This window comes from Hyperolius riggenbachi, chromosome 6, assembly GCF_040937935.1.
Source record: "Hyperolius riggenbachi isolate aHypRig1 chromosome 6, aHypRig1.pri, whole genome shotgun sequence".
Lineage (NCBI taxonomy): Eukaryota > Metazoa > Chordata > Amphibia > Anura > Hyperoliidae > Hyperolius > Hyperolius riggenbachi.
The window spans coordinates 345,431,656-345,456,121 of record NC_090651.1 but is presented as its reverse complement, the minus strand read 5'-3'; the positions used below and the strand labels follow the sequence as shown (position 1 = coordinate 345,456,121).

The window sequence follows — 24,466 nt, the reverse complement described above, 5'->3', positions numbered from 1 at the left end:
AGGGTTCTATTATTGCAGAGCGCCGATGCACTTCACAGGCTCATAATCTGACTCATGCGATGGGAAGGACGGATTTAGAACATAGCGCCCATAAATGAGGTGCCTGGGCCTAAAAACTTGTCATCTAGCTAAGTGACGGATTAACCGCACAAATCCAGCTCACATGCGTGTTTTCAATATATATTCGCAGAGGCGGCTCTGCTGTATTAGAGGCTAAGGAGTCTACAAAAGGCCGCGTTCCATTGTGATGCGCGGGATTACGCGGTCAAAGACGAGATTAGGGCGATTGTTATGCGCATCCTATAGCACAAGCAGCGGCAGCAATGAGAATTTAAAGTGGTCGTGTATTTATACTCAAAGGGACTTAAAATCTGGCCCTGATCCATAAAGCGAAATGTTTGAATGATGGATTTTGCCACCTTCTAGATCAGGTATGTCAAACCAGTCCTACGAGGGCCGAGATCCTCACACATTTTTGACACAGCTCAAATGAACTGATGGGTCTGAATCAGGAAAGGCGTCGTCCATCAGGTAGAACACATTCCTCTCTTTCTCAGTCCATCCTAAACACTGGCATGGATCTGGCCCTCCAGGCCTGGAGTTCCACACCTGTGTTCTAGATAGAATGTCAGGTTCCTGTTAGTCTGAACCAACCCTCAGTGGCCCTGCTACTAGTATGGTGCAGCCGTACAAGCTTGAATTAAACTTCCTCCAAATTCACCTCACCTTAATCCCTACCGGAACTCCTAAATGGGGGTGCTGGTGGGGGCGATCATTACTTGCTGGGGGGCTGATCCATAGACCCCCCAGCATCCAGAGCCCCCTCCTTGATGTCCTCTCTGCTCACGTTTCTATATGACTAATGAGGTCCACCGCAATGCATGCCGGAAGTTGTAGTACATTTGTGTGGAGATGTATGGGTGGGAGGTCCTGGGAGGGTATTTGGGTGGGAGGTCCTGGGAGGGTATTTGGGTGGGAGGAGGGGGGATCATAAAAAAAATTGCTATGGGGCCCAGTCATTTCTAGCTACACTCCTGTAGTTGCAGAATCTGTTATATAATGTCCATGGAGGCCACCATCTTTCTTTTTGGAAATTCTGAAAATGACCTTACCTACTCAGCCTCTGCTGTTGAATAATGTCTGACAGCTAATAACGAGTTGTGAGAGTTTAAAGGGACTTCTGTCTGGCTTTGAGGGACTTCTTCCTGACACTCATAGAAACAGTAGCACTTTTTGTCATATACTGTAGTTTCTACTGTGAGTTTCCATCTTACTCAGGGCCGGATTGGTACTTTTTACTACCCAAGGCCACTATCACCAGCCGCCCCCTGACAAACAGCAAACCTCTGAAACATGCCTGAAGAAGAAACTTAAAGTTTCGAAAGCTTGCAAAGGAATCACCTAAACAACTTTTGTTGTTATGTCTTCAGACAAACCCCCTACCAAGCTTTCAAAACTTTAGTACCCGCAAAGCTACAACCGCTTGTTGATCCAAAAAAAATGTTTCTATGTGTTTCCAAGACCTATCACTGTGATATTGAAGAACCGTGTTTTTTGATGTTGGTTATATGTGTTAATAAAGTTTTTTCAGAGACTTTTTTTTTGCCTTTCTGAGATTGATTAGTCCATATAGTCCTTTTTAACGTTACAAACAAGTGTTGGTGGGCAAGGTGGATTGCCCTGAAAGAGGACTGTGTTTTTGATTCTTCACGATATAAAGGATTCTATCCCAGGATTTTTCTTTATAAATATTAACTCACTTAGGCAGAGAAGGAAGAAAAGGGGCACACCATAGGTATTTGTATGCACGCTACTGCAAATTCACACGTCTATCTCATCCGGTCAAGCTTCCCTTTCCTTTGGACTTTGTGTATTTGAAATTGTTTTATTTTACTTGAGCCAGTTGTATTTCGAAGAACTAAGGCTACCATTTCAGTTTGTCTGACTGTATCCCGGCCTTACTGACGGGCTTTAGTGCCTTATTTATGGGTGCCCAGCAAAGGGGGCGGTTGTTGGGGCACCAGTTGTTCATGAGACATCCCGAGTTGTTTTGCTAAGTTGGCGTACCACATATATCTTTATCCAATTCGCGGCCTCTCTTGGTTTCCATACTGACCGAAAGAATATATCCTGCTAGCTAGCTCAGTTTCCCGAGTGTGTCATTGCGCACAATTTACACTCTGTGGATCCCCCCCCTCTTGCGTCTCTGACATACAACTCAAGGCCGAATAGCATATCTTACCCGCGCAAGTTGCAGCATTTATTGTTGTGCGCTGATAGATCCCAGATTGAGAACGAGCTGCCGTAGAAAGGCTGAAGTCAGCGAAGCTGCGTGCCAAGCGAGAGACACAGAGAGGGAGAGAACAGGTGGTCCTAATACCCATCAACTCACGCTAATTATCTCGCAGTCTCTGCAGACGTTGGGGTTGATGGCATCGCTGAGTCTGTGGGTCTCCCTGTGGATTGCAGATATTAGGAATTTGGGATAATGGGAGCGGAAACATCACGTAGGAGCAAGAGCTTACCATCGGTGGTGCTTTATTTTGGAGCAAATGCCCAACAGGCTTAACCAAAACGAGTTTATTATCATGGAAATGCCTCCTGGCATAAATGAATGAACACGAGGCAGTGCTTAGATCTAGAGCTCGGGTACTTCACTACTGGATCAGCGGCTGGCGGCCACCAGTGCTCAATTCTCGGAATAGGGCCACAGCCAAAGCCCTCAGCATGAAAGCACCCTCATCAGACCTTCCACCTTACTGAGGTTGCAGGTGCTAGAATTATAGAGCAGTGCATGCAATTTTAGCCTAGCTGATTTTAGAATCCAGTGATTTCGGAAAAGGCCTTGGACCATCCTGGCATCCAAAGTTTCAGGGCTGGACCTCTTCATTTGGAGAGTATTTTCAGGTCAGCCTTTTTGGTTTAGTAGAAAGAATAGTTTTTCTAAATTGTGAGGAGGATATTTTGTATGCAGTGGGGTGTCGAAGTTTGTTAAGACATGTAGGGGGTTAATTTGTTTCCTTTTATTTGTAAGGGAGTTATCATGGACATAGGGGGATACTATTATGTTTTTGGAAAAGATTATATTAAGGGTGGATTTTCTATTATATTGGATGAGGGGAATAGAGGATTTACTACAGGGGAAGCAGTCTCTGCAGCTGAAGGGGACCAAAGACAGGGGGCATCTTCTTACACTACCACCCTCCAGTACACCAAAATTAACACGTTGGAGGATGTTAGCTTCTAAAACTGTTTCCATGCAGAATGTTCCATACTAGACCTTTCCACTGAGATTGGTCCTCTGACTGAGGGGAGTGGACTTTAATTGAACCCCATTAAAGTTTCCCTGGGAGGGCCATCATTTGACGTTATTCGCTTTGGAGGAACAGCATTTTTGGGTAGACATGGAGGGGGTTAAATTGGGGGAATATTCCTAGACATGGGGGTGTGTATTTTGTATTAGTAGCTGGGCATGCAGGGGCAGTATTTTATCTTAGGAGAGGGTATTTTGTGGGGGAGGTGCCAGGGCATGCTGGGGGCAGTACTGTATGTTAGGAGAGGTTATATTGTGGGGGAGGTGTATTATGGGGGTGTAGGGGGCAGTTTGTATTTTATGTTGAGGGAGGTTTTATTATGGGATAGGTGACAGAGCATGTATGGTAAGGAGAGGGTTATACTATGGTAGAGTTGGCAGTGCATGTTAGGAGATGGTATACTACGGGAAAGTTGACAGTGTATGGGGGGGGAGGGGGGCAATATTGCATGTTAGGAGATTATATATTGTGGGGGAGGTGCCAGGGCATGTATGGTAAGGGGAAGGTTACACTATGGGGCAGTTGGCAGTGCATGCAGTAGGACTTTATATTTTGTTGGTGAAGTACGTCTGGAGGGGGAGAGGAGGTAATTCTCCTCTTGCTGACATATCTGATGCTGACAGTAATGGTGCCTGAGCTGTCAGAGCTGCTTCCACACGTACACAATTAGCAGGAGTGCAGATCGGTGAAATCACTGCTTTTTTGCTCTGACAATGTACGAATAACAAATTTGTTTTCATGAAAAACCAGTGAAATGCATTGTGGATCGTAAGGAAATCAGAAGCCGCTGTCCAAGAAGCCCAGAATTCAGATTTAAAGGGCCACTGCAATGAGAGGGATATGGAGGCTGCCATATTTATTTCCTTTTAAACAATACCAGTTTCCAGGCTATCCTGCCGATCTATTTGGCTGCAGTAGTGTCTGAATAACTCGAGTAACAAGCATGCAGCTAATCTTGTCAGATGTGACAATAATGTCAGAAACACCTGATCTGCTGCATGCTTGTTTAGGGTCTATGGCTAAATGTATTAGAGGCAGAGGATCAGCAGGGAAGCCAGGGAACTAGTATTGTTAAAAAGAGAATAAATATGGCAGCCTCCATATACCTCTTGTTCCAGTTGACCTTTAAGCCGGCCATATACAATGTAATCTGTAAAATTATCTATTCAACAGTTTTATAAAGAAAAAATGTAAAGTTTAATCATGTTTGATTACATGTGTGATCACATACTGTACAAACCACCAATTATTGTATCCACAGGAAATAAACGATTGCTCACTGTCGATGTAGAGCAGGGGTCTCAAACTCGCGGCCCGCGGGCCATTTGCGGCCCTCGATACAATATTTTGTGGCCCTCGCCGGCAAAAGTTTCCTTATAGTTCGCTTCAGTGCTCCCAAGTAATCCGCTGCATCCCCGCCGCTAAACGAGGGCTGCAGAGCCCCCAAATCGCCCGGGGGGCAATCCACCGGCATTTCCTGGAAGGGGCAGAGCTTTCAGCTTCAGCTCTGCCCCTCCTGACGTCAATCGCCGCACGGATCGCCACCTCTCCCCGTCCCTCTCTGTGAAGGAAGAGTGAGAGGGGCGGGCAGAGGCGGCGATGCGCCGCGATTGTGAAATTCCTTATGCGGCCCAGCCTCATCCTGACTTTGCCTCCTGCGGCCCCCAAGTAAATTGAGTTTGAGACCCCTGAGTAGAGTGCATTTGCATTCATGTTGCTTGATTGATTGATGTGGGCACTGGCAAAAGGCGGAGCCCAGATTACAATAAATAGAGCATAATTCAGGCGCTAGCAATAGCTGTAGCAATAGTCTTACCCCACAGTCAATGGCAGTCCGAAGGGGGAATCGTAATTAGCGCTGCTATTGGGAGGACGCTAAAAAAGCCAATTCAAATTCACCTATTGATTTTCAAGGTGAATATGTAATTGCTGTCATTCTTGCACTGTTAATGGCACAAGCCTCAAACCTGGTACAGTTGGTCATTGGGTGACTGGCGTTCAAATTCAGAAAAGGGGTGGAGCCACAAATAGCCAATCAGATTTGTTTCAATTCAATGCATATTATTGATGCCAAAGAACGCAAAGCTCACAAACTTGGTCATTGAGTAATTTTGTGTTAGGGTTAGAAAAAGTGGCCGCAGCCAACATCAGCCAAATACATACCCGAGCAATGCCGGGTCATCAGTGGGCGGAGACGAATACAAATTTCACTGGGAAATGTAAACTGCAGCCATTCTTACACTGTTAATGGTACGGTTCTCAAACATTGCACAGTTGGTCACTGGGTGACTGGGATTAATATTCAGAAATGTGGGTGGAGCCTACAACAGCCAATCAAAATTCACCTATTTATATCCAAGGGGAATATTTAATTGCTGCCATTCTTGCACTGTTAATGGCACAGGCCTCAAAGCTGGTACAGTTGGTCATTGGGTGACTGGGGTTCAAATTCAGAAAAGGGCGTGGAGCCACAGCCAATCACATTTGTTTCATTTCAATGCAAATTATTGATTTCAAAGACCGCAAAGCTCACAAACTAGGTCATTGAGTAATTGTGTGTTAGGGTTAGAAAACATTTGTGGATCCAACACCAGCCAAATACCTCCCCGGGCAACGCTGGGCCATCAGCTAGTAGTAAACAAAGAGAAAACCAGTTCCAGTCATTTTTCATGCTTGAAATAGTAGGATAGCCAGGCAATGCCTAAGGGATGCCCCCTAGTATTAGGTAGCCAGACATACCCTCAATATTAATTAGCTAGAGGTGCCCCCAAGTATTAGGTAACTTAAAGGGATCCTAAACTGAGAGGGATAAGGATGTTTCCTTTTTAAACAGTTGCCTGGTATTGAGCATCTGATCTGCATGCTTGTTCAGGGACTGTGGCTAAAAGTATTAGAGACAGAGGATCAGCAGGAGAGTCAGGCAACTGGTATTATTTGAAAAGGAAAAATCCATATCCTTCTCAGTTTAGGTTCCGTTTAAGGAATCCTGACTGTTGGGAGACCTTGTCAGTGAAATGCTGAAAGCAGGGTGAGTAACCTCTCATTTACACTCTCTTCAAGGAAGAAGGGAGGGGGGTGCTCAGGGGTGGGAGCCACCTTTCCATCATCAGGCGCCTGTAGGCATGTGGCTACAGTGCCTAATAGTAAATACAGCCCTGTTCATGCTACTATGACTTGCAGGTTTCCTATAAAAGTCACTTTTTTTTTCATTTTTCTTTTTTTTAATGAAGACGAAAAGGCTCAGAATTCCACCATGAAACACTTTGGTGCCAGAACTTATTTTGCTCCTTGTTTGGATTGAGGAGAGAGTGGCACGCCAGCGCTGCAGACTCACGTTCTCCTCTTCATTCTCTTGTAGTATTTGCCAGTAATTTATTTTTATTTGGAACGACACTTCATTTTTCAAGACCAACATACAGTATCAAAGCTGTTATCGAAGGAATGCAAAGGAGGCCTTCGTTCCCGAGCGCAGTGCAGGCCGGGGGATCAGCGCTCGGAGGGTTAAAGTGCCCGGCGGGGTGAGGGGAGCGATCGGACAACTGTATGACATCACTGGCTTCTCAATAAGGGTCAACAAGGGTGAAGCAGAAAAGAGTACAGAGAGGAATTAAGCCAGCGAGCTCAGAAAAGGGGGTCTGTTCACAGAGATGAAAGGAGCAGGAGAACATTTAATGAGATAGAATATCTTTGTCTTATTAACTGTTCCGCTGGCAGATGCTGCAGATCCATAATAAACAGGAGGGTGGAAGGTGCCTGTGAGGCTGGTGAAGGCTAGAGGCAAGCATTGCAGTGCCTAGGAGGCTGGTGAAGGCCAGAGGAAAGCATTGCAGTGCCTAGGAGGCTGGTGAAGGCCAGAGGCAAGCATTGCAGTGCCTAGGAGGCTGGTAAAGGCCGGAGGCAAGCATTGCAGTGCCTGGGAGGCTGGTGAAGGCCAGAGGCAAGCATTGCAGTGCTTGGGAGGCTGGTGAAGGCCAGAGGCAAGCATTGCAGTGCCTGGGAGGCTGGTGAAGGCCAGAGGCAAGCATTGCAGTGCCTGGGAGGCTGGTGAAGGCCAGAGGCAAGCATTGCAGTGCCTGGGAGGCTGGTGAAGGCCACAGGCAAGTACTGCAGTGCCTGGGAGGCTGGTGAAGGCCAGAGGCAAGCATTGCAGTGCCTGGGAGGCTGGTGAAGGCCAGAGGCAAGTACTGCAGTGCCTGGGAGGCTGGTGAAGGCCAGAGGCAAGCATCGCAGTGCCTAGGAGTCTGGTGAAGGCCAGAGGCAAGCATTGCAGGCGGGACCCCCAGCACAGGGTACAGGGAAAACTGTGAACAATAAACTAAAAGGGAACTCCGGGCCAGTCCATCACATCTGCATAAATACCTTACTCCAGGGCGCAGTGATGACAGGGGCACTTATACGTTTAGTGCAAGGTATTTTTTTCAGGGGGCTTCCTTTAAGGTAGAATTCATGTTTTGGTAAAATGTGCGTGCATTTTGTGAATGTGCGAAAACACGTTCACCATCTAATGAGTCAGTGGAGAATCGCACTTCTGCTAACATTTGCGTTTTCACATGTGCAACACAAAGGTACTTCTTGCAGCATAAATTCGCACGTCGCATGAAAATTCCCATTAACTTTCATTATCTGTGGCAGAAAAATCGCATACAAAATTTTGCATATGAATGCAAATTTAAACAAAAGAAAGCATGCAAAAAAAGTGAAAGTTTTTGGCAAGGATAAGTGTGAACCCTGCCTAACGTTTATGGCCAGTGTTTGCACTAAGAGCCATGGGCGTTTTTGATTCGGACACAGCTCCCGTTGGGCTGGTCCCGTTGTGCTGCGTAGCTGCAGCCCAAATCGCTAAGCTGAGCCATGCACGGGCATAGGGATTCTGCTGCGTACTGCACAGACGTGTAGGGCGAAGGGATAGCAGAGTGTCCCATTTGTGACATCACGCAGTGGGCAGTGTCTTCAAAGAAGTTGGGCCAACGCTCGGCCAAGATGATCTGCCGGACGGATTGCTTGCCGAGCGTCTCACTATCGGCTAAGGCAGTCGTTAACTTTAGTCAGGCGTATGTATATGAGGTTTAACCCTAACTTCCTAATCCTAACCCTCCTTATCACCACCTCATATGTCTTTCAATATAAACTGATAAGACTTCTCCTAGTTATCTTGTGACTCTATTTATCAATGCCTAACCCTGACCCTCTTTTTCTACACATAATTTTAGCCCTCCCAATCAGCTCCTAACATGAACTTTTTCATCCTCCCTACCTCACCAACAAGGTCGGATTTATACTTTTCATGCCTTTAGGTCAACTTTCTCGTGGCTTCCCTTTTATATACAACTAGGTGACCTAAGCCTGTTTAAAAACGGGCTCTAGGTCTCTTCAAACCGCCGCCACTGCCACCAGTCAGTGCGCATGCGCGCGCATCCGTCCGCCGCGCAGTAGCAATAAACCACGGACACAGGGACAGGATGACGAAGGGACAGTTAGGGTTTTATTATATAGGATAACCCCCTCCCATTCCATGTGCAACCCTCTCTTCCATGTGTAATATCCATGTAAAGCAGTCCTTCGCTTTATCTACTACTGCCTTGTAAAGGAATCATGTTGCGCACTGCGAGTAGACTTGTAGTGCGCATGCATAGAATTCTCCCGGAAACAGGAGCACTATCAATGACGCGCACCAACGGGCCTAGCGCTTGCACACTGCTGCCCACCCAACCAACCCGGAAGCAGCTTGTGAACAGGGGGAGCAGCGGGCATGAGGACTGCAATCTTATTCACCAAGGATATCCTTTTAAACCTCAGCAAAGGTTTCACAGGTAGCAGGAAACAAGGGCGTCACGATAAATATCGTTAACAACATTAGAACATTACAGTTTATGAAGTAGATATGATTTCATAAGCTTGCAGCGTTATAGTTTTTGTCATAATATTTTGTTTATATGTACAGATTTTACGTTATCAAAAATATTATCGTTACTATGCGTAAAAGGATGTTTCAGCAGAGGGAGTGGTTAGGGTTGGGCACCACCAGGGGGAGTGGTTAGGGTAAGGCACCACCAAGGGGATGGTTAGGGTTAGGCACCATCAGGGGAGGGTTCTGTGTGAGGGTAGGGTTGGGTTAAGCTGTATTGTTGAATTACGTAACAATATTTAAAGTTAATATCTTTTCGTTATTATTTCTCGTCTTATCGTTAACAAAGCTTGACAATGACGTTTATCGATATCAAATGTTGTTATCCACCGATGCCATTTTGTTATCAAGTCGGGCCCTTTTTTCACAGCGCGCTTTTTTCATGCACGCGTTCCACGGAGAGAGGAAAAAGACAGATTACAATATGGCCATTTTTGTATAGCGTGAGGTGTGAGTTAACAGAGCTTATTGCATCTCTCCCAGTTCCTAACTGTGTGAACTGGCCCTCCATCTGTTGTATTAACCTACAAACACTCATGTAAACTGTCAGAGCAACAAGGGTCCTTTATTTCGCGAGATGCATGAAAATATGCTGATTTTGTGGTTGGGAAAAGGTTTTATTCGAGCCTCCATGCCCTCTAAGATGCTCATAGCTGGCTGCAGCAGACTACAAATGGAAAGATAATGTAGATTCAATTGCAAAATTGCTTTTGTAGCACTAATATACAGTATATATAATGGCAATTTTCTAAATAAATGTGCAATTTCACCTTAACTTAGACATTCTTGTAACTAAGTTGAATAGATAGGTGCAGTATATGTGAAGCAGTACATTTGGGTGCATGTGGCAAGTGGACTACTTGGGCGCCGCCATAGGCACCAATGTATTCTATCAGTAGCGCCCGGTAAAAAGCAGGTGCTGGTGTAGGAACTCACTATGTATCGGGCACCATGGACACCCAAATGCTAGTATTTCTATATAGGTGTCTGAGAATTTGTATTTTTTTCCTTTGCAGAAGTGTGTGCAAGCTGGGGGGGGGGGGGGGGGGGCAGGGGGAGTGTGTTAGATAGGCATTAGGCAGGTAGTGTGTTGGTGGGGTGGGGTTTAGGTTTGGGGGGGTTAGGTTAAGGCATTAGGCAGGTAGTTTGAGCTGGGGAGGGGGGGTTAGGTTTAGGCAATATACTGGTAGTGCTTGCGTGTGTGTGTGTGTGTGTGGGGGGGGGGGGGTTGGGCAGAATTTGGGTTTAGGCATTAGGCAGGTAGTGTGTGCGGGGGTGGGGTGTTAGGTTTAGGCGTTAGACTGGTAGTGCTTGCGGGTGTGTATGTGGGGGTGGGGGGGGTTAGTTTTGGCCATTGGACTAGTAGTGCTTGCGGGTGTGTAGTGTGTGTGTGGGGGTGTTAGGTTTAAGCATTAGACTAGTAGTGTTTGCGGGTGGTGGGGGTGCACAGGATTTTGGTCTAGGCATTAGGCAGGTAGTGTGTGTGCGGATGTGGGGGGTGTTAGGTGTCGGGTGGGAGAGTCTTTGTGTGAGAGTAGAGTTGGGTTTAGCCATAGTTAAGTATGGATCTTTAATAATGGTATTTTACAATTTAAATATTTTACACTACTATCGGCATTATTGAGGGCCCAAATTTCCAGGCATCTATTTTGTATGTGCCTGAGGCCCCTTTTACACTAGTGCCTTGCATCATCCCATGTTGTGCTTCCCCACTGTATTAGCGCCACAAGGGCCATGCGAGTTAGTGGAGACTTAAGCCAGAAGTATCCAAACCGCTGCATGCCTGACGCAAAGTCTGCTGCCTGATTCGTGCATACTGCATGGATTATGCAGCAATGCAAGACAATAGGTGACACAATATGTGTATGTAAACGACGGGAGCGTGGTGTGAGTGACATGGCGCGCATGCGCGGACCAATGGGAATCCCAGTGACACACTTCCTGCCCAGCAGGGAGTATGTCACTGAGGGGGGCGGCGCTATGCATATGGCCCTGACCCCACACCATGGTGCGGGGTCATATGAAGGGTGAATTCTGCTGTGCTTGCAATGCATCACACTGCTAATAAAACCGGTCTGGAGGTGACAGTGCTAGTCTAGTTTAGGGGACAAAGCAGAAAACCTCATATGGAAATTCTGCTAGGGTGATTGGGTGAACAACACTTTCTCGAAAAGCTAGGTTTCAGATAGGGTGTAATAAACTACGCCCAACCTGTTCAGCCAATCACAATAATTTGTGCTGTAGAGGGTGCTGTGATTACAAAACTGTTCCCTACAAGGGCCCATTTCCACTTGTGCGGTGGGAATCACCGCGGAAAAAATCCGCATCCGGGTGCGAATTTCGCATGCGATTGTATGCAAATTTTCATGCGAATTCGCATACGATTTCGCATGGATGACTATGTATGCGGATTTAACCATGGCAGTGCCTGTGTGCTTTTTCATTGTTTCTATGCGAAATCGTATGCGAATTCGCATGAAAATTTGCATACCAAAACCGCATGCGAATTTCTTATTAAATACATTGTATGCGAATCGCATAGCGGTGTGCGAATTCTGATGGCTCTGCCATGCAGATTTTTTCTGCACAGGAAAATGCTCAGGATTTCTGACAAGTGGAAACAGGCCCCATCCACTTGTATTGGCTATGCGAATTCGCATGCGGCAAACGCATGCAAATTCGCAATAGTGGAAACAAGCCCTTAGGTTTCCTGATGGGTCCCCTAAACTGGACAAGCACCAAGATTAGAATGTTTGTGGTGCTCCTACAGAGGTCTGAGGAAAGCCAAGCAATGGCCTAGCTCCTCCTGCTTCACAAGCCTTCTAATTGGTTAGTACCTGTGTACTGAAGCCGCAACGTCCAGTCGCAAAGCCTCCAGTGCATCAGCTTGCCTCTAAAGTCTAAACCATTTCCAGCCGTGTTCATTAGTTGCTACAAGTCTCAGAAATGTTACGATTTTCATTTTCTTTCTTCTGAACATCTCAATTTACAGCAAAAAAACATACACAAAAACTGTCACAGATTTATAGCCTATCAATCTGCATACTGGGTATTGAATCCGGTGACTTTTTGTGGCCCACAGTCGTCTTTTAAGGCCACACAGAAATCCCAGAAGGACGGACGCAACAGATGGACCTATTTAACTCGATGTTATAATTACAGTTATTAAATGAATTCGCTTCAGCAAATAGATAAACACGGACGGAATCCTTTCCAAACCAGTTGACGTCTTCTTTTATATCTCTCGGTTAAATTTCATTGAGGGATTTGGTTTATATCTCTCTCCTGCCAGCGATTAGCTGGAGGAAGGAGGGGGGGGGGGGGGGTAGAGCAGGAGCTGATGGGAACAGCCCCCCCAGGGTTGGTGGAGTGGTCTCCGGGGAATGGAAGGGTTGCCGAGTTGACCTGTTTACTAGCTCTGTTGTCTGCCATTGTGGATTGAGGTTTTCATTATTCATGTCGTCTCCTCGGCGCTCAGAGGGGAGTGCTGCGCTTAATCATATGATTTTCAAAGCCGCTCAGGCTGCAGAGGTGGCGACGGGCAGGATCTGCCTCCCTGGCCAGTCCTGTCGGTCACACGGTCCTGGAGGCTTCATTGTGCATTGCCGAAGCTCACCGTCACTTTTGTTAGCTAGTCCCAGAAATGTCAGAAGCTGGATTCAAAGCCGCGCTCAAAGGTCCGCAGTGTCGGGAGAGGGCTGGAATGAAAAGACACAGCAGTCAATAAATAAATATGTAAAGTGGGCAATTACTGTATATACGCTCTTCTTTATTTCATTTTTTTTTCAATTTCTCATCTGCAAGAAAAATGGATTTTCTTTAAAGAGGAACTGTAACCAGGATTGAACTTTATCCCAATCAGTAGCTGATACCCCCTTTCCCAGGAGAAATCTATTCCTTTTCTCAAATAGATGATCAGGGGGGTCTGTATGGCTGATCTTGTGGTGAAACCCCTCCCACAGTGTGATGTCATGACCATGGTCCTGACAGTTTTCTGTCTGCGAACCTCTTTGCATTGTGGGAAATAACAGCTGTTTCCAACCACTGTTTTCAGAGGGTTTGCGTTTTGTATTTTCGCACGTGTTTTTCTTGCGGTTTGTTTGCGTTTTAATGCATTTTTTATTCATTTTTTATATACATTTATGCAAATCACTAGGAAGCCAACAGGAAGTGGAAATCTATCATCAAACTAGGTTTTCTTAAAAAACGCATACAAAACGCAATAAGACGCTATACATCTGCATCACTATTGACCTACATTAGGTGTGCTTTAGATGCGTTTAAAAAAAAAACAAAAAACATGCAGCAAAGTTCAACCTTTTCAAAAATGCACATTGCAGTACGCGAAAATATGCATTTTTTCATACGTCCCATTGACTTGCATTATGTGCATGAATGCTAGCGTTTTCCGCAAGGCTAGAGTTTCTGCCTAGTGTGTTCCTACCCTCAGTAATGAACATTCCATAGAGATCACCTGGCAGGACTAAAGATGTCATCACCAGTAATAGATTTCAGAATGTAAATCAGGGAGAGGAAGGATTTTACAATGGCCAAACACTGACTAAATACTCTATAAATGAGTATTGTAAAAAATAAGCAATTGTATTACTTCTTTTTTCTACTATAGTTCCTCTTTAACGTCCAACTGAAACCAGAATTATAAAAGCAAATTCTGCCACACAACAGGGTGATAGGCGAAGGTAAATAACACAGAGAGGTAATTGGACAGATTATTATTTTTTTTATGGGCCAAATGTGCTGGCCATTGCAGTACAGCTTCATTGCTCTGCTCTCTGGCTGCGGCTGCTGGAGTGGGAAAGACAGCCATGACCATGTGACATTATAATGAAGGAAGTGGCCACAGGTGCTGGACTACATTTCCCAGATTCCCTGCATTATGGTAGAAACCATAAATGTACGTGAGGAGGTGGGACTTTGCAGTTTACAGTGAGCAGGATGCCTAGCTCCCAACTGTCCCTCTTTTGGAGGGACAGTCCCTCTTTGGGAGCCCTGTCCCTCTTCCCTCATCATTTGTCCATCTCTCTATGTAAATATATGTATTTCTCTACTGAAAATGTGTTTAATTGACTCTAAACTTTATTCCCATCCTTTAAATTGATACATTTCTTATTTTCAAATGTTAATATGAAGGAAAATGAACCAGGATAGAAAGGACCAGTGTGGTTTGACTTATAACACAACATATTTTTCTCATGAAATCTATATGGTATTTATGACTAGGGGTGTGACAGGGGCGTTATCAGGGGTGTGGCTTAAGTGTCCCTCTTTCTCATCTCAAAAAGTTGGGAGGTATGAGGATGCTCATTGGATTGCTTCTGCTAGGAATGTAATGCAACATAATAGAACTAACTGTATTATAGCCATGTCTAGTAGTTAGGTCAGGTGACAGGTAAAGTGTGCAACAGAGAGAATAGATAGGGTGAGGAAATGCAGGGGTCCATGTATAACATGTCATAGGCCTGTATTATAGTCTTGACAGGTGGATGGGTGATGTTGGTAGATAAAGCATTCTATAAATAGCATCAGGGCTGTATTATGGACATCATGTCTGGTGATCGGTTGATATTGGGTGATATAGCATTCTATTTATAGCATGTAATAGGCCTGTATTATGGTCTTGTGTGGTGGATGGGTGATATTGGCAGATATAGAGTTCTATATATAGCATGTAATAGGCCTGTATTATGGTCTTGTGTGGTGGATGGGTGATCTTGGCAGATATAGCGTTCTATATATAGCATGTAATAGGCCTGTATTATGGTCTTGTGTGGTGGATGGGTGATGTTGGCAGATATAGCGTTCTATATATAGCATGTAATAGGCCTGTATTATGGTCTTGTGTGGTGGATGGGTGATGTTGGCAGATATAGCGTTCTATATATAGCATGTAATAGGCCTGTATTATGGTCTTGTGTGGTGGATGGGTGATGTTGGCAGATATATAGCGTTCTATATATAGCATGTAATAGACCTGTATTATGGTCTTGTGTGGTGGATGGGTGATGTTGGCAGATATAGCGTTCTATATATAGCATGTAATAGGCCTGTATTATGGTCTTGTGTGGTGGATGGGTGATATTGGCAGATATAGCGTTCTATATATAGCATGTAATAGGCCTGTATTATAGTCTTGTGTAGTGGATGGGTGATATTGGCAGATATAGCGTTCTATATATAGCATGTAATAGGCCTGTATTATAGTCTTGTGTAGTGGATAGGTGATATTGGCAGATATAGCGTTCTATATATAGCATGTAATAGGCCTGTATTATAGTCTTGTGTAGTGGATGGGTGATATTGGCAGATATAGCGTTCTATATATAGCATGTAATAGGCCTGTATTATAGTCTTGTGTAGTGGATGGGTGATATTGGCAGATATAGCGTTCTATATATAGCATGTAATAGGCCTGTATTATGGTCTTGTGTGGTGGATGGGTGATGTTGGTAGATATAGCGTTCTATATATAGCATGTAATAGACCTGTATTATAGTCTTGTGTGGTGGATGGGTGATGTTGGCAGATATAGCGTTCTATATATAGCATGTAATAGGCCTGTATTATAGTCTTGTGTGGTGGATGGGTGATGTTGGCAGATATAGCGTTCTATATATAGCATGTAATAGGCCTGTATTATGGTCTTGTGTGGTGGATGGGTGATGTTGGCAGATATATAGCGTTCTATATATAGCATGTAATAGGCCTGTATTATGGTCTTGTGTGGTGGATGGGTGATGTTGGCAGATATAGCGTTCTATATATAGCATGTAATAGGCCTGTATTATGGTCTTGTGTGGTGGATGGGTGATGTTGGCAGATATAGCGTTCTATATATAGCATGTAATAGGCCTGTATTATGGTCTTGTGTGGTGGATGGGTGATATTGGCAGATATAGTGTTCTATATATAGCATGTAATAGGCCTGTATTATGGTCTTGTGTGGTGGACGGGTGATATTGGCAGATATAGTGTTCTATATATAGCATGTAATAGGCCTGTATTATAGTCTTGTGTGGTGGATGGGTGATGTTGGCAGATATATAGCGTTCTATATATAGCATGTAATAGGCCTGTATTATAGTCTTGTGTGGTGGATGGGTGATGTTGGCAGATATAGAGTTCTATATATAGCATGTAATAGGCCTGTATTATGGTCTTGTGTGGTGGATGGGTGATGTTGGCAGATATATAGCGTTCTATATATAGCATGTAATAGGCCTGTATTATAGTCTTGTGTGGTGGATGGGTGATGTTGGCAGATATAGAGTTCTATATATAGCATGTAATAGGCCTGTATTATGGTCTTGTGTGGTGGACGGGTGATATTGGCAGATATAGTGTTCTATATATAGCATGTAATAGGCCTGTATTATAGTCTTGTGTGGTGGATGGGTGATATTGGCAGATATAGTGTTCTATATGTAGCATGTAATAGGCCTGTATTATGGTCTTGTGTGGTGGATGGGTGATGTTGGCAGATATAGCGTTCTATATATAGCATGTAATAGGCCTGTATTATAGTCTTGTGTGGTGGATGGGTGATATTATTGGGTGATATAGCGTTCTATATATAGCATGTAATAGGCCTGTATTCTAGTCTTGTGTAGTGGATGGGTGATATTATTGGGTGATATAGCGTTCTATATATAGCATGTAATAGGCCTGTATTATAGTCTTGTGTGGTGGATGGGTGATGTTGGCAGATATATAGCGTTCTATATATAGCATGTAATAGGGCTATTATGGTCATGTCTGGTGGATGGGTGATATTGGCAGATATATAGTGTTCTATATATAGCATGTATTAGGCCTGTATTATAGTTTTGTGTGGTGGATGGGTGATATTATTGGGTGATATAGCGCTCTATATATAGCATGTAATAGGCCTGTATTATGGTCTTGTGTGGTGGATGGGTGATGTTGGCAGATATAGCGTTTTATATATAGCATGTAATAGGGCTATTATGGTCATGTCTGGTGGATGGGTGATATTGGCAGATATATAGTGTTCTATATATAGCATGTATTAGGCCTGTATTATAGTTTTGTGTGGTGGATGGGTGATATTATTGGGTGATATAGCACTCTATATATAGCATGTAATAGGCCTGTATTATGGTCTTGTGTGGTGGATGGGTGATGTTGGCAGATATAGCGTTCTATATATAGCATGTAATAGGCCTGTATTATGGTCTTGTGTAGTGGATGGATGATATTGGCAGATATAGCGTTCTATATATAGCATGTATTAGGCCTGTATTATAGTTTTGTGTGGTGGATGGGTGATATTATTGGGTGATATAGCGTTCTATATATAGCATGTAATAGGCCTGTATTATGGTCATGTCTGGTGATTATGTCATATTGGAGCGGCAGTGTTCGGTTACCCCTTAGAGTACAGAGAATTGTATTATAGTCGTGTCCGGTGCTTGGCCCGCGTAGGAAGCTGCATTGGGCTGTGTTTGTTTACAGTCAGGCGGAATTGAATTGTATTATGATCATGTGTGTGTATTATGCTATATTCTAGCGTCTCATACTGGAACATTTGTCTCTTGGGATGTGCTTTTGTTTCTCGCTGTGTTGTTTTTCCTCCAGACATAATCCTCTGTTAGTACATTCACATCCTTCGCTTTGCCTTTCCCAGACTGCTCAGGCTCAAGACAAAATCCAATAAAATGTGAATCAGCCTATCAAGCCTCCATCATACTGAAAAATCTATTGACTCCAGCGCTGCTCTGCCACCAATAACGTCCCAGACCTCCACCTTAAAGTTTATTGAATTGCCCCTTATAGCTTAACGAACACCGAAGCATGCTAAACTGAATTTATGGCCTCTGCCTTTCCGAGGAGTCGCTGGGACAGTTTGTGTTGCTATTCTGGTTTGCTTTATGGTTGCTATGATAGTGCGCTTTGTGCCATCTTATTGTAAAAACTTATGGCCAGGCAGGAATTTATACAGCTGTAAGTTATAATTGTGTCAGACAGAAGCTGAGGCCTTTAGCCAGAGGTCAGCAGTAGATAGAACAATGGACAGACAGACAGAAGCTGAGGCCTTTAGCCAGAGGTCAGCAGTAGATAGAACAATGGACAGACAGACAGAAGAATTGAAGTGATGCTTCACAAAACTTGTGCCATGGTTTATTCCACTACACTTATTAACACGTGATCTATCCCTCCTTATCTGACTTAACTCATGATTTATAAAATACATTGTTTTCAATATACAGTCAATCCACAGCAGGACTGTACCCCCCCCCCCCCCTCCCTTGTTTCTCCATTGTGCCCTCAGTGTCCTTCTCTGGCCCTAGTGTCTCTGCTTTGCCTCCAGTGTACCCCTCTGTCCCTGTGAATCCACTGTGCCTCTAGTGTCCCTCTGTGCTTCCAATGTCCCCTTCTGTCCCTTGTGCCTCAGCTGTGGCCTTTGTGCCTCTAGTGTCCCTCTGTGCTTCCAATGTCCCCTTCTGTCCCTTGTGCCTCAGCTGTGGCCTTTGTGCCTCTAATGTTTCTCTGTGCCTCCAATGTCCCCTTCTGTCCCTTGTGTTGCCACTGTATCCACCATGCCTCTAGTGTCCCTCTGTGCCTCCAATGACCCCTCTGTACCTTGTGCCTCCGCTGTGCCCCCTGTGCCTCTAATGTTTCTCTGTACCTCAAATGTCCCCAGTGGTGTAGCTAAGGAGCTGTGGGCCCCGATGCAAGTTTTACAATGCCCCCCCCCCCCCCCCCCCCCCCAGCACTCTATACATAACTATTAAGACGGCGCACCAAAACCTGCCAATGGCAACTACACTGTCAGAGGTGAAAGAAGGGAGCAGTTTGTAAATGATTACTGCTAGTGATTATTATCAGCACAGGACCAATAGAGAGCTAGTACTGTAGTAGATGGAGGGCCCTCCAGTGCCCCTCTAGCCCAAGGGCCCGATGTGGTCACAACCTCTGCAACCCCTATTGCTATGCCCCTGAATGTCCCACTCTGTTCTTTGTGCCCCTGTGCCTCTAATGTTTCTCTGTCCCTCCAATGTCCCCCTCTGTCCATTGTGCCTCCGTTGTGCTCCCTGTGCCTCAAGTGTCCCTCTGTGCCTACAATGTCCCCCGCTGTCCCTTGTGCCTCCGCTGTGGCCCCTGTGCCTTCAATGTTCCCCTCTGTCCCTTGTGCCTCCGCTGTGCCCCCTGTGCATCCAAGTGTGCCCCTCAGGGTCAGCTGGACAACGTATTGGTTAAGCCTTTGACCAGAGTTTGAAACCTGGCTCATGCCAGTACATAAAACAGTGAGGAGTCTTTGGGCAAGGCTCCCTAATGATCCTGGTCACTCGTGGAGCGCGTCCTAAGTGGCTGCAGCCCTGAAGTGCTTTGAGCCTGCCAGGAAAAAAGCACAATGAATGAATGTTAGACATCTCTGCCCCTTGTGTCTCCACTGTGTCCCCCTGTGCACCACCGCTCTGTGACTCCTCCAGCCGGAAGACCCCCATCTGTGCAGCCAATGTCCTCCCTTGTGCCACCAGGGTCCCCCTCTAATTTCCTTCCACTATATCTGGGTTATCTTTCATCCAAATACACAACTTTTGGTTTTGTGGCACGTTTTGGGCCATTAAATTAGAAATAGGTTTGTGTGCGTGTGTGTCAGTGTGTGTGTGTCAGTGTGTGTGTGTCAGTGTGTGTGTGTCAGTGCGTGTGTGTCAGTGCGTGTGTGTCAGTGCGTGTGTGTGTCAGTGCGTGTGTGTGTCAGTGCGTGTGTGTGTCAGTGCGTGTGTGTGTCAGTGCGTGTGTGTGTCAGTGCGTGTGTGTGTCAGTGCGTGTGTGTGTCAGTGCGTGTGTGTGTCAGTGCGTGTGTGTGTCAGTGCGTGTGTGTGTGTGTGTCAGTGCGTGTGTGTGTGTGTCAGTGTCAGTGTGTGTGTGTGTCTGTGTGTGTGTGTGTGTCAGTGCGTGTGTGTGTGTGTGTGTCAGTGCGTGTGTGTGTGTCAGTTTGTGTGTGTGTGTGTGTGTCAGTTTGTGTGTGTGTGTGTGTGTGTGTGTGTGTGTGTGTCAGTGCGTGTTAGTGTGTGTGTGTGTCAGTGCGTGTTAGTGTGTGTGTGTGTGTGTCAGTGTGTGTGTGTCAGTGTGTGTGTCAGTGTGTGTGTGTCAGTGTGTGTGTCAGTGTGTGTGTGTGTGTGTGTGTGTGTGTGTGTCAGTGCGTGTTAGTGTGTGTGTGTGTCAGTGCGTGTTAGTGTGTGTGTGTGTGTGTGTGTGTGTCAGTGTGTGTGTGTCAGTGTGTGTGTCAGTGTGTGTGTGTCAGTGTGTGTGTGTGTGTGTGTGTGTGTGTGTCAGTGCATGTGTGTATACGTGGGGGTGGGGGGCGTGTGTGTGTGGGGGGGGGACTGTCCACATGTCAAGGGAACCTGAGGTGAGAGTGATTTGGAGGCTGCCATATTTATTTCCTTTTAAACACGGCAAGTAGCCACATGCTTGTTTCAGGTGTGTGAATCAGACACTACTGGTGCGAGAAGATCAGCAGGGCTGCCGGGCAACTGGCATTGCTTATAAATAAATAAATATGGCAGCCTCCATGTCACTCTCCCTTTAATTAAATTACACCTGTAGAAGAGGGCTTTTTTAAATTATTATTTGGCCCACAGCTCCTGTTAGTCACCTTCAGAGACAGAGAGGGGTAGGTTGTCCCCCCGATAACCCGTTTCACAGTTGGCTTTAAAGGCTCAGGCAGCCAATCACAAAGCCGCGAAGGTGCCAGTGGCTCATCACCCGTCTCCTGTAATGAGGCATTAGCATCAGAGATGTCCCTTGCTGGCGCTCATCACAAGTGTCAGCAGGCATTGGCTCAGCACCGGCCTCCTCCCCCAAATGCCAGCAGTTATGTAACGACTGCACGGCGTGATGATTACATACACTGTAACTGACATTGTAAAAGTAGGCAGGAGCCGCAGTGGCTGCAGAATAACATACTGGTGCTTTCCACGTTGTTTTATAAACCACGCGAAAGATCCAGCACCGTTAAAGGACAACTGAAATGAGGAGAATGTGGAGGCTGCCATATTTATTTCCTGTTAAACAATACCAGTTGCCCTGCTGATCAATTTGGCTGCAGGAGTGTCTGAATAGCACCAGAAACAAGCATGCAGCTAATCTTGTCAGATCTGACAATAATGTCAGAAACACCTGATCTGCTGCATGCTTGTTCAGGGTCTATGGCTGAAAGTCACATCCACATCCCACATCCAAATAACATTCAGATAAGTTAATTGGCTTCCTCTATGAAAAAAATGATCCTAGACTACATACATACATAGGCATAGGACTATGGTAAGGATTAGATTGGGAGCCCCTTGAGGGACAGTTAAAGAAAACCTGAACTGAAAATTAAAAGTCAAAATAAACATACACAAGTCATACTTACCTCCTGTGTAGTCTACTCCTCAACCTCTCTCTCCTCTCCCACGTCCTGTTTGTCCACTGTGATCAATGGAATTCTCCGTCCTCCATTCTGAAAATGGCCATTACCCCATAACAGCTTTCTGATCAGCACACTGTTAAACTGTAACATCGCCCACTGGAGCCATAGGGAAACATGGACATTACCGGCCACATCAGTTGTCCTCTCAGCTATAACTGACAGTAACTGATATATAACTGACAGCAACTGATATATTTCAGTTCTGACAAAATGTTGTCAGAACTGAAAGGGATCATTGTCAGAAGAAAATGGTGGGCTTCTGAGAGGGACGGATGGCGAGGTAACTATTTAATGTTCATTTGAAGTTACCTCATGTGTTTATTTTAAATAATTTTACTCAGTACAGGTTCCCTTTAAGTGACAAGACAATATACTCTGTACAGCGCTATCGGAGATGTCAGCACTATATAAATACTAAATAATTATTATTTTAATAAAATTAAGTTTAAAAAATAATAAATGATCTGTGAGATAGATTTGTATCACTTTTAAAAACATGTTTTGTGCTTCAAAAGTGATATACTGCGATAATGACTTTCTTATATTGAAAGGAAGGAAAGGAGGCTGTTACTTTGTTGCTGGGTGGTTCCCCCTGAAATGCCAGATCAGTATTAGTTCTCAGATGCCAGCCCGTGAGTAATTCTCCTGGGAGACCTGCCTTGGTGCTGAGTGCTGCAGTTCTGAGCCGGGGATACTCTGCCTGCACAGCCAGGAGATCAATAGTCCAGGATGGAGAGGAAGGAGGGAGGGGGGGACGGGAGAGGAGGGTGCACAAGGCCAGAGGAAAATACAATGGCCGAGAGTTACCTGATCAGCAAAGATGTAACCTTGGGAAAGCCAATAGCAATGTGCCAATCCTGGTATCCAGTAACAAACTATATTGTGTCGCCAGCATGGGAGATGCACACACAATAGCTAGCAGGAAAGCGGGGGTGCATGGGTGTAACAATCACCCCTGCAACACCTGCTACTGCAGGGGGGCCCAGGGGCTCTTCCTCCCATGCATGCAGAGTAGTGCTATATTAACCTGCTTCCAGCGCCGCAAATCTCTGTGCATCACAGCAGCAGCACTCTCTTCTGCCCGTTGCCAAGCTACCAATCACATGACTTGCATCCGTCATGTGACAGGGAGATGGTTAATGGCAGCAGAGAGAGTGTGCTGTGATGTATGGAGGAGACCCGCTACTCTGCATAATGGGAGGGGTTGGCGGGGATGTTTGTTTACTGGCTGCCTGCCTAGTCCCTTGGGAAGGGGGGGTGTGGTTTGGTGTACAGTACACCTCTAAATTCCTCCCATCTCCCAGTATGGGCTTTTTTATTAGACAGATAGAGAAATCCATCACCGGGCATCAACCTCAGTATACATAGGTCGGATCCATTTAAACCAGAGATGGATTAAGATGCAATGTTATTTAAGGGGCTCGATTTAGTAAACCGTGCTAAGTGTTAGCACGCCTGTGAAAAGCCCTATATCATGCTTAAAGTTAGTTTAGGCATGATAAATTCACATCTAAAGACTTTAGGCGTGATAACTAGGGTGCTAACTGGGTTAGCACCCTTTACTAAATTCACATCACGTGCACAGTCCCGCACGCAAAACTTTGCACGCGCACCGCGAAAACAGCGCACCCGATGCGCCTATAAGGTCGCATTGGGTGCGACCTTAATGTCGCACCATGTGACGTTAAAGTAGCACGCAATGCGACCTTATAGGCGCATCAACGCACCATTTTCGTCGCACCGCGATGCGACATTTCGCGCACACCGCACTGTGGGCACGCAAAGTTTTCAGTGTGGGTCTTTGCGCGCGATGTAAATTTAGTAAACAGTGCTGACCCAGTTAGCACCCTAGTTATCACGCCCAAAGTCTTTAGGCGTGCTAACTGGGTTAGCACCGTTTACTGAATCAAGCCCAAGGTACGGTAGTATATTTGGGGTCCCCGTGTGGTCCTTTTGGTAAGCTGCAGTGGAGAGAGGACAGGGAAGGTGGCTGGTGGGCCCCTTTACAACTACTAGGCCCCAGTCACTTGCCTGGGTTGCCTTGTGGATGATCCTGCCCTGATCGAAACCTATAGTTAAAAAGAAAAAGAAATATAACATGATCTGCATCCTGAAGAAACAGACATGCAGTATATTTTAACTCTTTTTTTCCACATCTGATTTCCATTGTCTTTGTTTTCCTGTATAGAGGCTTACATCCTGCAAGTGATATCAGCACTATGTACAGAACAGGGAGAATCCACAGGGTTTTTTTTTTGTTTTGTTTTTTCATCTGAAACTGCAGTCACAGAGAAGTGATTACATATCCCATTGTTAGTTCGTACAAAGAAGGCATCAGCTTACTCTGGATGGATTTTAGCATAATCAGGAAGTAGCCATAACTCCTAATTTTCTTTCCAGGTCTGCACAGGACCTTGACCAATAATAATCTGTATACAGTATCCTGTCTTATCTCTATGTTATGTGAATTTTTTTTTCCTTTTTGAGCCATCCGGGGCCTCGTCTGTTAAGAATCTAGAATGTGTACTGCAGCCCCAACCTCCCTTGATGTGTTGGCGGTCAACCGGGTTACCCGGCAAAGGGTATTATTCTTTTTCTCTCCCTGCCCTCTCCATCAACTGACCCCTCCCCCCCACACCCACATAGCAACTTAAAGTGAACCTCCGGACTAAAACTCTACTCAGCAGAACTGAAAAGGCTTGGTGTTTCTTTAACAGTTTCACAGCATCAGAACTTTGTTTTTCTTACCAAAGCATCATTTTTAGCTGCATTTTTATCTAAGCT

At 45.3% G+C, this 24,466-nt stretch overlaps 1 protein-coding gene and 2 long non-coding RNA genes across 7 annotated transcripts in view; 2 read left to right on the top strand and 1 right to left on the bottom strand.

Annotated features, from left to right (window-relative positions):
• IGLON5 (IgLON family member 5) overlaps window positions 1–24,466 on the top strand; it is a 677,528-nt gene that overhangs the window by 17,082 nt on the left and 635,980 nt on the right. The gene's annotated exons all lie outside the window — the stretch shown is intronic.
• LOC137521800 (uncharacterized) overlaps window positions 1–24,466 on the top strand; it is a 188,100-nt gene that overhangs the window by 9,666 nt on the left and 153,968 nt on the right. The gene's annotated exons all lie outside the window — the stretch shown is intronic.
• The window catches only part of LOC137521799 (uncharacterized), a 100,227-nt gene continuing 88,114 nt past the window's right edge, over window positions 12,354–24,466 (bottom strand). Inside the window, exons 1-2 of one of the 3 annotated variants that reach the window (XR_011022203.1) lie at window positions 22,710–22,790; window positions 12,354–12,917 (exon numbers count right to left, since the gene is read on the bottom strand). This is a non-coding gene — a long non-coding RNA (uncharacterized lncRNA). The other 2 variants (XR_011022204.1, XR_011022205.1) reach the window with 2 other exon arrangements.